Source organism: Oryctolagus cuniculus, chromosome 18, assembly GCF_051225735.1.
Source record: "Oryctolagus cuniculus isolate XC-2025 breed Fujian yellow rabbit chromosome 18, ASM5122573v1, whole genome shotgun sequence".
In the NCBI taxonomy this organism is placed as follows: domain Eukaryota; kingdom Metazoa; phylum Chordata; class Mammalia; order Lagomorpha; family Leporidae; genus Oryctolagus; species Oryctolagus cuniculus.
The window spans coordinates 42967706-42979626 of record NC_142884.1 but is presented as its reverse complement, the minus strand read 5'-3'; the positions used below and the strand labels follow the sequence as shown (position 1 = coordinate 42979626).

At 52.4% G+C, this 11921-nt stretch overlaps 1 long non-coding RNA gene across 1 annotated transcript; it reads right to left on the bottom strand.

Annotated features, from left to right (window-relative positions):
• Positions 1-6218: 6218 nt before the first annotated feature.
• LOC127487640 (uncharacterized) lies at positions 6219-10585 on the bottom strand. Its single transcript, XR_011384047.2, has 3 exons — positions 10306-10585; positions 9939-10056; positions 6219-6856 (listed from the first exon to the last, which is right to left on the bottom strand). It is a non-coding gene; the product is annotated as an uncharacterized LOC127487640 (long non-coding RNA).
• Between the last annotated feature and the right edge of the window lie 1336 nt (positions 10586-11921).

Here is an 11921-nt window from a genome sequence, read left to right as displayed (position 1 = left end):
CTTGGCATTGTGCACCCTGTACCTCCACTCCCCAGGGCAGCCCTCCACTGCCTGGCACACCTTCCCCCTCATCATTCCTCCGTGGTTAGGAGCAGGCGTGTTTCCCACCATGCACCTTTCTGGATCAAGCCTGCAGCCTGAGCCCTGCGGAGAGACCTGCCAAGTGGGAAGCCAGGGGGAGTACGTGTCAGATGAGTCCCCTCTGGACTCTGGGAGGAAGCTTCACTTCCTGTTCTCAGCGTCAAGAGGCCGGCCCAGCACCCTGAGATGAGCATCTGGATGGGGACCACCGTGCGCTTTGGAAGAAGACTAAGTTGGACCAGACCTAGTCCAAGGCCTGCCGTGGCCACACACACTCTGCAACTTAACCTCTCTCTGACTCAGAGGCCCCTGCTCTGACAGCACCTTGGAGCACTTCACATTGATCAGCGTGTTGAACATTTTCTGTTGATGCTGGCTGTTTCAGCACCCATTATTCCCAGGACAACCCTCTCAGGCAGAGTTTACTGGATCCCCATTGTACAGATGAGAAGACTGAGGCTCAGAAAGATGCGATCACATTCCCGAGCTGGTGAGTGGCAGAGCCATGAGCTGAAGCCAAGTCCATCAGGCTGTCTAACTCCCACCCTCCCGGATGTCCCCAGTTGTCCATCCGGCGTGCCTGGCACGGTTTCTGAACTGTCCTGAGGGTAAACACAGGGTTCTGAGAAGTCAGGGTGTCAGAAGTCTGGTGGTGGGGGGTGCAGCTTACCCAGGAAGATGGCACAAAGCCACACAACGGTCCTCAGCAGGGCACCATCTGCCAATGCCTGCAGCTCCCCAGGAGGCCAGGCCCCCAGGTCCCCACGGCTGGCACGGACAGGGAGGGGTGGGAGTAGAGCTGATGAGTGGCCTCCATTCAGTTCCTGCTGCATTCACCACAAGTTAGCCAAGGACACCCAGGCCCAGGGGCCACAGTGTGATGGGAGCCGCAGGGATTCCCGGACTTTGTCCCTACTGCAAGAGGGACAGAGAGTCAAGGGAAAGACCACCCCAGCACTGGCTCCCACGCCATCCTCCCGGCCTCCTCACTGGGCTCTCAGCATCAGAGCACCTGACAGCACCTTGGGAAAGCACCCACACAAGGGGGGTCTCCCAGGACACACCTGAAATAAGTTCCCCACCGATTTTGGCAAAGTTACCCAGAGGAGAATGGGTGGCAGCAGCGTCTTCGCTGAATCAGTATTCACTAAGGACCAGCTCTGTGGCTGATCAGGGCAGTGGAGAGATCCAAACAAGGCAGCAGGGGCCAGTGCTGTGGCGCAGTAGGTCAAAGCCCTGGCCTGAAGCACGGACATCCCATATGGGCACCGGTTCTAATCCCGGCTGCTCCTCTTCTGATCCAGCTTCCCTGCTATGGCCTGGGAAAGCAGAAGAAGGTGTCCCAAGTACTTGAGCCCTTGAACCTGCACAGGTGACCTGGAAGAAGCTCCTGGCTCCTGGCTTCAGATCTGCTCAGCTCCAGCCATTCACTGGGGAGTGAACCAGCAAATGGAAGACTCTCTGTCTCTACCTCTCTCTGTAACTCTGTTTTTCAAACAAATAAAAAATAAAAATAAAAAAGATTTATATATCAAACAAGGCAGTGACAGGACAGTGGGGTGCTGGGAGCCCCAGGTATATGGCACCTCGTCCTCACTGTGTGGGAGGGTCAGGGAGAGGGAGTGGGCGCGTTGGCAGGGGACTGCCAGGGCCACTCCTAGCATCTTCCTTGTGCCTCTCACTGCCCCAGGCTCCTCCTGATAGATTGGGGGTGGAGCAGCAGAGGGTAGGTACTTCAGACCTTATGAACAATCCACCTGTTGGGACGTCCCGCCTGGCACTTGTGTCCCCCATGCCCCAAGTCTCTGCTCTCACGAGCCTTCATGCTGGTGGCCACCCAGGCTGTGGTTTGCACAAACATCCTAGCAAGCCATGGCTTCAGTGCTGGATAAAGCATCTCCCAGCAGCCTTTGCAGCTCTCTGGGCCTTGCCTGTCTCACGAGCACTCTCCTCTCTGGCCACAAGGAGTGGCCGTCTCCAGGACTGAGGTCTTGTCCTGTTGGGTGAGCTCCTTCTCCCGGGTCTGAGAATGAGAGACTCAGAGGTGATGGCAGATGGAGCTGGCCCAAGCCCTTTTACCCAACAAGACGAGAAACAGAGGCCCACTCCCTCCTCTGTAACCCCCCCATCGCTATGTCCCGTACCCTAAAGGGGGCGCCTACTAACCAGCCCCAGCCCTGCCTCCCACCTTGGGTGCCAGAACCTTCCTGGAAGGAAGTAGAAGTGACTGTTCTGGACGTAGACACACTGGTCAGGTGGTTGTCTGACAGGTAAACCCAGCACAAGCAGTGATGTCCCTGGGCTACCTTACAGGTGGCAAACCTTCCTCACACACCCACCCCTGCCTTCCCCGGCCCCTCCACCTTCCCCTGCAGACGCCAAGTGAGAAGCTGAGCCTTTGGCCCCAACAGGGCAGATTAACCCCGCCAATTAGCCACATGGCTGCCCTCTGCTCCCTCCTCCTGCGTCCCAGCCACACAGCCAGGAAGAGGGCTGGGCTCAGGCGCACGGGGCGGCGTGGGGCAGACGCGAGTGCCTACAGGGCTTGCTCATATTTAAAACTTCCTTTCATATATTTTTAATAAAACAACTGATACAAATTCAAAACCAACTTCATAAATCAAACATTATTCACCGTTGGCAGCTTCAAGGTTTGCGGGCGTTGGGCCGGGAGCGTGCAGCTCTCCCAGACGGGGCTTGGCAGGCGAGTGCTTGAGGTTTTGTGAAAGGTTTATTGGATTTCATAGTCCCCTAAGGGGAAACCCTTTAAATGTCTTTGCAATTATAAGTCTAATAACACTTTCAGCCCTTGGACACAGCCTTGACTTGACAGAGATAAGGAACTCCAAGTTGCTCAGTCAATACCGAGCTATTAATCTCTGTCACCTCGCTGTCACCGCGACTCAGGAAAACAATGTCGTTTCTTGACCTAGGTGAAGGCATGGAGTGATTTTATTCGGAATGTCAGCATTCATCAAGCCAGATTTTGTCTCCCCCTCTGTCGTTGAAGAACTCCCGGTTCTTCATCCTGCCTGGACGCCACCCTTTGCCGTGGGGAGAGCTGTTTTCAGTCCGGGTCCATTATGATTATTTAGCACTTGTTCAAGTGCAAGAAGCCTTGACGGATAAAGTTTTCCTGGCCACCAAGAGACCTGGCAGGTGAAGCGCTTTCTGCTGCTCTTTGAAGACTCAAAGCCAAGGGCGGCTGGAAATTACCCAGTGCTGTGTTTGTTTACATATTCAAATGAAGGTTAATTTTTATCCTGTCTCCGCTCAAATCTGATTAGGGTGGGGCTCTCCCCCCCTCCCTGAGTGCTGCAGCCTCCTCCCTGACCTTGAATGAAACTCAAGAAATTGTTTAAAAGCCAACAGAAATCCTAAGGAGAAACTAAGGAGGAGGCATCCAGTGGCTCCTGGTGTAGCAGCCAGCCATAGCTCACACCACTGCAGTCAAGAGTAATGGCTGTGTCTAACTTTGTCCAGCTGCAGCCCCTCGGCCTCTCCGGCACCTTGGGGCTGGTGGACATTGACCCCAAGGCCCTGGGTGCTCCCCAAGGGCAAGGGAACTGCCAGGCAAGTGTCAAAGGCATTGGTCTCTTCCCGGGCAGCCCCAGGATCCAGGCTTGGAGAACAGCTCCATGGAACCTGTCAGAGGCTTCAGGGGTAGGGGGCAGAGGCCCAGGCAGGGCTCCAGCCCCCACACCTCCAGTTATATCTGTTTCATACCATGCGCCTGTGAGTCAGGGTTTATTTGGATTGTTTTGGAGCCTGCAGAAGTCTTGGACTGGTACACAGAACAGGCCTGGAAGCATGCTTCTGCCTCCCCAGGACACCAGCACAAGACAACATCCTGTAGTATCAGGAAAGCTGTTACCTAAGGATCCCAACCAGACAGCAAGCAGTTTTAAAGATTAAACCAAACCACCACAAACACTCCCCTGTCTGTCCTGAGAAAGCTCTGAGAGCTTTCCTTTTTTACTGTGGGTGCCAGGAAGCTCGAGCCCAAATTACCTATTAAAGCTGGCACTTTTGCATTATATTTGGGTCTCAATTTTCTTCTGCTGCTTATTCGTTGGCAACTTTTAGCATGTCCTTTCCTACAGGTCACTTTGAACCCCTTTCCCAGAGAGACAGAGCTTGAATGAGTGAATAAATATTGATGAAGCCCTGCTCTGGGACTAGGCTTGGTCCTAGCTCTGCCTCTGGCTTCCCTGAGGTCTCGGTACGTATTAGTCGGGCCGCAGGGTTCTGGTAGCTACAATGAGGGGAAGTGGAACAAAGCCAGCTCTGGTCTCCCCACCTCTTCCTCTAAGTGCCCTGGGTGGCTCTATGCCCCCCACAAATGAGGGAAGCATGAGGTAAAGAGCCAGATTGCCCCAGGCACAGGGTACAGGGTGACCAATTTGTCCTGGCTTACTTGGGACTTGCCTGGATTCATCACTTAAAGTCCCATGTCCCAGGAGAGATCCTTCAGTTCCCAGCAAACCAGGGTGGCTGGTCACCTACAGGTCCACCTGCTAGCTTACCACCTAGCAGCTTTGTCACCTTGGATGAATGACTTAAGTTACTTGTACCATCTTCAAAATGGGATGATCAACAGAGCTACGTCCTTGTAGTGTCGTGGTTCTTGAGCAGGTTTCTGTTGGAGAAGCATATGGAACAATACTTGCAGCATAGAATGTTCTATATTGGTGTTTATTAAGTAAATGCTAGAACTATTTGCTTCCTGCACAAGTTAGAGAAATTTCCCCAACTTGTTATCTACCCTCCCTCTCCCACTGCCAACATTCTACCCTGAGATGCTCAGGAGGAAGCCAAGTATCCAGAGAGAGGAGGCTATCTTTGAGGCAACCTGGGAGAGGGTGGAGGCATAGCTCCTGGGGAGAGCCAAGGCCATGTGTGAGTGGGGGAAACCACCCAGCACAGAGGCCAGCAACCTGGCACTCCTCCACATCTTCTTGGTGCTTCTGGTTAAATCAGGAAGAAGGCCCGTCTACTACAGCCAGATCATCACTTACAGAAAGTGTCCTGGGAAGGCGTGGCCTTGGCTGGCCATCACTGCCCACTGCTGCTGAGAGCAAGGGCTGGGACGGCTGAGCAATTGGAGGTGGCATCCTGGTGATTTTCTGGGGGCGAGGGTTCCACTCCCGACCCACAACAGAACTGGAGCTTATCTCCCTGCAGATGAGCCAAGGAATCCCTGTCATGTACACACACCACCCCTCAGCTCTGCTCGGCTGCCCGGATCGTGTGGAGCAGGCACCTGACCAGAGTCCCTGTCCTTCACAGTACATCTGTGCTTATCAGGCAGCCACTGTGCGCTCGGCCTGGCCTGGCCCTCCAGCCTTCACTCCTCAGTCAGCAGACAAGACCAACAGTAAGCAAGACCCTTCACCCAGCACTTGCTCCTGCCTCTGACGGTTTCCTGTCATCTTCCCAAGTGTCCCATGCAGAGCCTGGCCCTCAGCCAGTTCCTCTTGGGCAGACTCCGATTCCAAAATGGAAACAAAAGATGATTGAGAGCTGCATTGTCTAGTATGGCAGCCACTTGTCAGAGTATGGCCATTTAAGTAGATTAAGCTTAAGTGATAAACTCAGTTCCTTGGTTGTACTAGCTGCACTTACCCAATGTCACGTTGGCTACTGGCTGCATACTGCCCAGCACAGGTGCAAAACCTTTCCACCATCACAGATCGCTTTACCCGACCATGCTGATCTAGGACATATGGAGAGAAACCGGAACACACGCTCTTTGAAGCTGTAATCTCCATGATCTTGGGTTCCGTAGTCATGATTGGTCTGGGAGAGTCTCAGTACAGTGCATTGATCTAGAATGCCTCCCATGTCTTCAGAATTGCCTAAGGTTGAAGACTGGTTCTTAGAGAGGGGCTTTCTCAAAGATGTCATGAGCTGAATCTAGTCCCCACCCCACCCGCGACCCCACATGATGCATGACTGCGGGAAGATGGCAAGAGAGAAGCAAAGCGTGGGAGCCCCGTTGGGAGTACCCCAGACATGAGCTCTCACTGTGATGCCTTCCCCACGGAGACCTGTGCCTTGGTTCTCTGGGCACAGTACAGTCCTCAGCATTCCCCACATTGAAGATGTAACGTTTACCAAGCTCTCTGGCTTTTTAGGTCTCTGCCCGGGCCTGGTGTCATTCAGGCAGCTGGCAAATACCAAAACAGGGTCTAGATGTCAGGCTACAAGGAAATCCAGGAGACTGTGTCAAGGAAATAAAGCAGGAAGGCAAAAACAACCAGTCTTGGAGCAGCCAAGACTCTAGACTTTGAACCCTAAGTGGGGAGTCCCTTTAGGTCGCCTCCACAAGTATACTGAAGTCATGTGAACCCAGGGGAGCCCCAGACTCAACTCCTGTAGAACCTATTTTGTGGCAGCGCCCAGGCACGGCAGGAAGCTCACCTCTGTCCCAACCATCTGAAGCTCCTGGGCCTCTAGCACTCAGGCAGAGGCTGGTGAGAAGCCAGTGTGTGTCTCTGCTCCGCAACAGTCCACCTAGCAAAGCAACACAGACCCTGTTTATAAACAGAAGGCAGTAGCCAGCCTTACACAGGGCTTTGGCTTCCTTGAGAAATGTCTACATATAGTGTTTCATTGCTTCCAAGAACCCTGGGGGGTAGCTGCTATCCACATCTCATAGTTAGAAAACATGAAGTCCAGAATGAGCCAAGTAGCTGCCCCAAGTCTCCTGGGTGGAAACTCAGCTGGCCTTCAGATTCCAAATCACAGCCAAATTAACAGAGGAGACTTCACTCTGGAAAGGAAAGACACAGATAACATTTAAAAAATTTCTTTAATATTTGAGAGGCAGAAAGAGAACTCCCATCTGCTGACTTACTCTCCCCAGATACCTGCAAAGGCCCCAAGGCTGACCACAGCCATCACTGCTGCCTCCCTCCCAGGTTCTGTATGAGCAGGGAGCTGGAGTCAGGAGCCAGAGCTGGGAGTGGAAGCCAGTATTCTGGTGGGGGATGCAGGCACCTGGACAGGCTTCCTAACCGCTAGGCTAAACAGTCACTCCACAAACAAACAACCCCACAACTAGGCAACCTTTCTTGATAATTATTCTACACTCAGTATAGAGCTGAGCCTTCCACATGCCTTATCTCATTTCATCCTCTCCGTGGTCCTATGAGACAGACTATGAACCACTCCCTGTTAGAGATATGGATACTAAGGCTGAGAGAAGTTCAACGGCTGGCCCCCAGCCATGCTGTGAGTGAGTGCAGAAGATAAAGAATTTGGTCCAATTTGCACTTAGATTGTGGGTTTATAGGCCACACTATGGGGTCATAATCTTTTCAAGTTTGAATGAGAGAACTGAAAATTCAATAGAAAATGTCAAAGAACAAATTAGCTTCTGTAATAACTCCTAAATGACCCAACTGAGCAGCTCCCTGAATAGTCCGATGATTAAAGATGTGGCCAAGTGTTTCCTTTGGTAGTAGGAAATTACCTCTGTCCTGAGAAACATTTTCTCTCTCTCCAGCTCCCTGGGGTGAGCCCAGGGGGAGAGACTCCAAGGCGGGCATCAGATGAGAGAGGAGGAGGCATTTTTGACCATGGTAAGGTGTCAGCACCCATTCCATCCATCCCCAAATGGCAGCACACAGAGAGCTGGCCCAGACAGTTGTCACACTCTGCCAGCTGCAGCTACGGGAAGGGCATTGGGCCTGGCTCCTGTGGCACACAGCCCATAAATCAGCCCCCGAGCCGGCTGCACAATTGCAATGCGTCTCTTTCAAGCAGCTCTGAGGAAAAATGGCTCCATCTGCTCACTGCAAGGTAATAAATAAAACGGAATTGGAGCAAAATGGATGGAAAGCAATTTTTGGATGATGAATTTCCAAAAGAGTTGGCCACCATTTGTGTACCTTTTCTTGGGCTGCAAATGGCTGTGTGACACCCTGCCTGGCCAATGGTTAGAAGAGGCCTAAATGGGAAAAAAAGAGTGAGAAAAAGGGTACCTCCTGATGAAGGCTGTCCCCCCACCACAACTCTCATTGCCTCCACTGCCATCGTCATCATCATCATCACCACCACCATCACCACCGCTATCATCACTACCATTACCAATACCATCACCATTGCCATCATCATCATCATCACTAGCACCACCCCCATCACCACCACCACTATCATCACCACCACCACCATCACTACAACTATCACAACCACCACCATCATCACCACCGCTACCAATACCATCATCACCACCACCACCACAATCATCATCATCACTACCACCACCACCATCACCATCATCATCATCACTACCACCATCACCACCATCACCACCGCCATCATCACTACCATTACCAATACCATCACCATTGCCATCATTATCATCATCACTACCACCACCCCCATCACCACCACCACTATCATCACCACCACCACCATCACTACAACCATCACAACCACCATCATCACCACCGCTACCAATACCATCATTACCACCACCATCATCATCATCACTACCACCACCACCATCACCACAATCACCATCATTACCACTACCACCACCACCACCATCATCACCATCATTACCACTACCACCACCACCACCATCATCACCATCACCACCAACCACCACCACCACCACCATCACTACCACTACCATCACCATTGCCATCATCATCATCACCATCATCATCACCACCACCACCACAATCATCATCATCATCACTACCATCACCACCACCACCATCACCACAATCACCATCATTACCACCACCACCACCACCACCATCACTACCACTACCATCACCATTGCCATCATCATCATCACCATCATCATCACCACCACCACCACAATCATCATCATCATCACTACCATCACCACCACCACCATCACCACAATCACCATCATTACCACCACCACCACCACCACCATCACCACCAACCACCACCACCACCATCACTACCACTACCATCACCATTGCCATCATCATCATCACCATCATCATCACTACCACCACCACCATCACCATCACCACTACCATCATCACTACCACTACCAATACCATTACCACTGCCATCATCATCATCATCATCATCACCACCATCACCACCACCAATACCACTACCATCACCATTGCCATCATCACCATCATCATAACTACCACCATTATCGCCATTGTCACTACCACCACAACTACCAATAACATACCACTGCCACCATCACCACCACCATCAACACCACCACCATCACTACCACCACCACCATCATCACCACTACCATCAGTACTACCACCACCCTCAGCAGTACCACCACCACCATCACCATCAGGTTGATTAATTGGCCTCTTGAGGCCTACATGTGTACCAGCACAAATCGCTCTCTTTCCTTCCTCTCAAGTCTTGTAGAGGCCTGGCCTCCCCACAACACCTACACTGTGAAACACCTCCCCATGATATTCCCTAAGGTGCAGGCTTGCTTTCATTTCCTTTTTCAAAAGATTTATTTCTTTATTTGAAACTGAGAGTTACACAGAAAGAGAAGGAGAGGCAGAGAGAGAGAGAGGTCTTCCATCTGCTGGTTCACTACCCAGATGGCCGTAACAACTGGAGCTACTCCAATCCAGAGCCAGGAGCCTGGAGCCTCTTCCAGGTCTCCCATGTGGGTGCAGGGACCCAAACACTTGGGCCATCTTCTACTGCTTTCCCAGACCATAGCAGATTGTTGAATCAAAGTGGAGCAGCCAGGATTTGAACCGATGCCCATATGGGATGCCAGCACTGCAGGTGGCAGCTTTACCTGGTGTGCCACAGCTCCAGCCCCCTGCTTTCATTTTCCTCCATAGCTTTTATCACCTTGTACCACAATGACTTACTTGTTTTTGCTCATCGATGCTTCTGTCTAGAATAGACGCTCTTCAAGGCAGGGGACTTGTGGTTTTCTGCCCCTGTGTCTCCAATGCTGAGAATGATTCTGAGCAGCAGGAGGCAATCCTGAATCAGTGAATCAGTAAAGGAAGGAAGGAATGACCCCTTAGAATTCTCTCTGCCCTGTGCAACATGTCTGGCCCACGCCTATCTCTGCACACTCCTCCTTGCCTCTGACCTCTGGGCGTGTCCCGCATGGGCCTCCAGCAGGGGTCCCCTCCCCTCCGTGTGTGGCCTCCATCCTGGGAGCTGCTCCTCTGATCTCTGCACACCTCCCCCAGCACCCTCCAGCCCCTCCTTCGTTCCTGGTCTTACTTTCCTGACGTCCAGAGGAGTCTCCCTCGTTGCTCTCCCAGTCCTTGTTCAGTTCCCAGGGAGCTCCTCCACGCTGTGGTTGTTCGTGCTTATTGGTAAACCTCGAAATGGGGACACCTGTGTGAGCTCTTGCAAGGGCAGAAGACTGGTCTCAGTCACCACAGCAGCCCTGGAGCCCAGCATGGAGCGACACAGAGCTGCTACTCACTAACTCTTCTTCACCTATTTTACCGATGAGGAATGGGGGGGCGAGGAGCTGATTTGAGACTTGGGTACCACCTGGCGCGGTTCTCTGAGCTCCTGCGGCTCCTGGTAAAGTCAGCACACCCGTGCTTCCCAGGTGACCACCCTCAGCAACCCTTCCATGAACTCACTTCCAAGTGGGTCTTGGGGGCTATGACTGGAGCATCTCTGGGCCAGGCAGCGTTCTAGAAGACCCAGTCAAAGGAGATGAAATCCCGGGTCTCGTGGGGCTTCATTCTAGAGCGGGGACAGATGTTAACAGGTCAGGAAGCACAACCTCAACTAAGAAATGTCAGAACAGAGTGGAGGCTGTGAAGAGAGCAGAAATGGGTGATGTGGCAGGGGCTGTGGTGGGGGAAGGGCTGCTTCTGATAAGGTGTCCGCACATCATTCTCCTGTCCGTGCCTCTCCTGAAACTGGGAAAACCTCAGAAGCATCTCCCTGCTTCACGGGCACACGGCTTTTCAGGGGCCTCCCCGCTTAGACCCATCTTTTGCATCCATCAGCCCAGGAGATGAGATCCTAAGTCCACCAGAGCAGGGGCAGGAGGAGGAAGTGAGGTGTGCATGGGCCCTGGCCAGAGCTCATGGTCAGACCTGGTGTCCACCTCCTGTGCTGTGAACTCCTGGTGTGGCTGTCATGCCTGAGCCACATCAAATGCAGAAATTGGCCACAGCAGACAAGGGGATGCTCCCATGACCCACCCCTCCTGCTCCCTGCTCATGCATGGGTAAGTTAGAGCTAACTGGGGTTTCACCTGTAATTCCAAAGTCCTACATTAGAGCCACACCCTTTTTTTAAAAAGAGATTTTTATTTATTTATTTGACAGGTAGAGTTATAGACAGCGAGAGAGAGAGAGACAGAGAGAAAGGTCTTCCTTCTGTTGGTTCACTCCCCAAATGGCCACTATGGCCGGTGCACTGCACTGATCCGAAGCCAGGAGCCAGGTGCTTCTCTTGGTCTCCCATGCAGGTGCAGGCCCAAGCACTTGGGCCATCCTCCACTGCACTCCCGGGCCACAGCAGAGAGCTGGCCTGGAAGAGGAGCAGCTGGGACTAGAACCCGGCACCCACATGGGATGCCGGCTCCGCAGGCGGGGGATTAACCTAGTGAGCCACGGCGCTGGGCTCCTTAAACCCTTTTTTGCAATGGGAGTAGCAGAGGTTTAAAATGCACGACGTGTGTGGCTGTGAAACCAGTTTGTGTGAAAGCTCACTGAATTTGGCCATTGCGATAGAGCTTAAGGGAGAAAAAAAAAAAAAAAAAACCTTAGGGCAAGAAAAATGCACCAAAGATTCTTCTGGAAATGAGGACTTACTGCCTGCCCCCTCCTCTTCCCCTGCCCAAACTCACCAAGCCAGTCTGAGAGCAT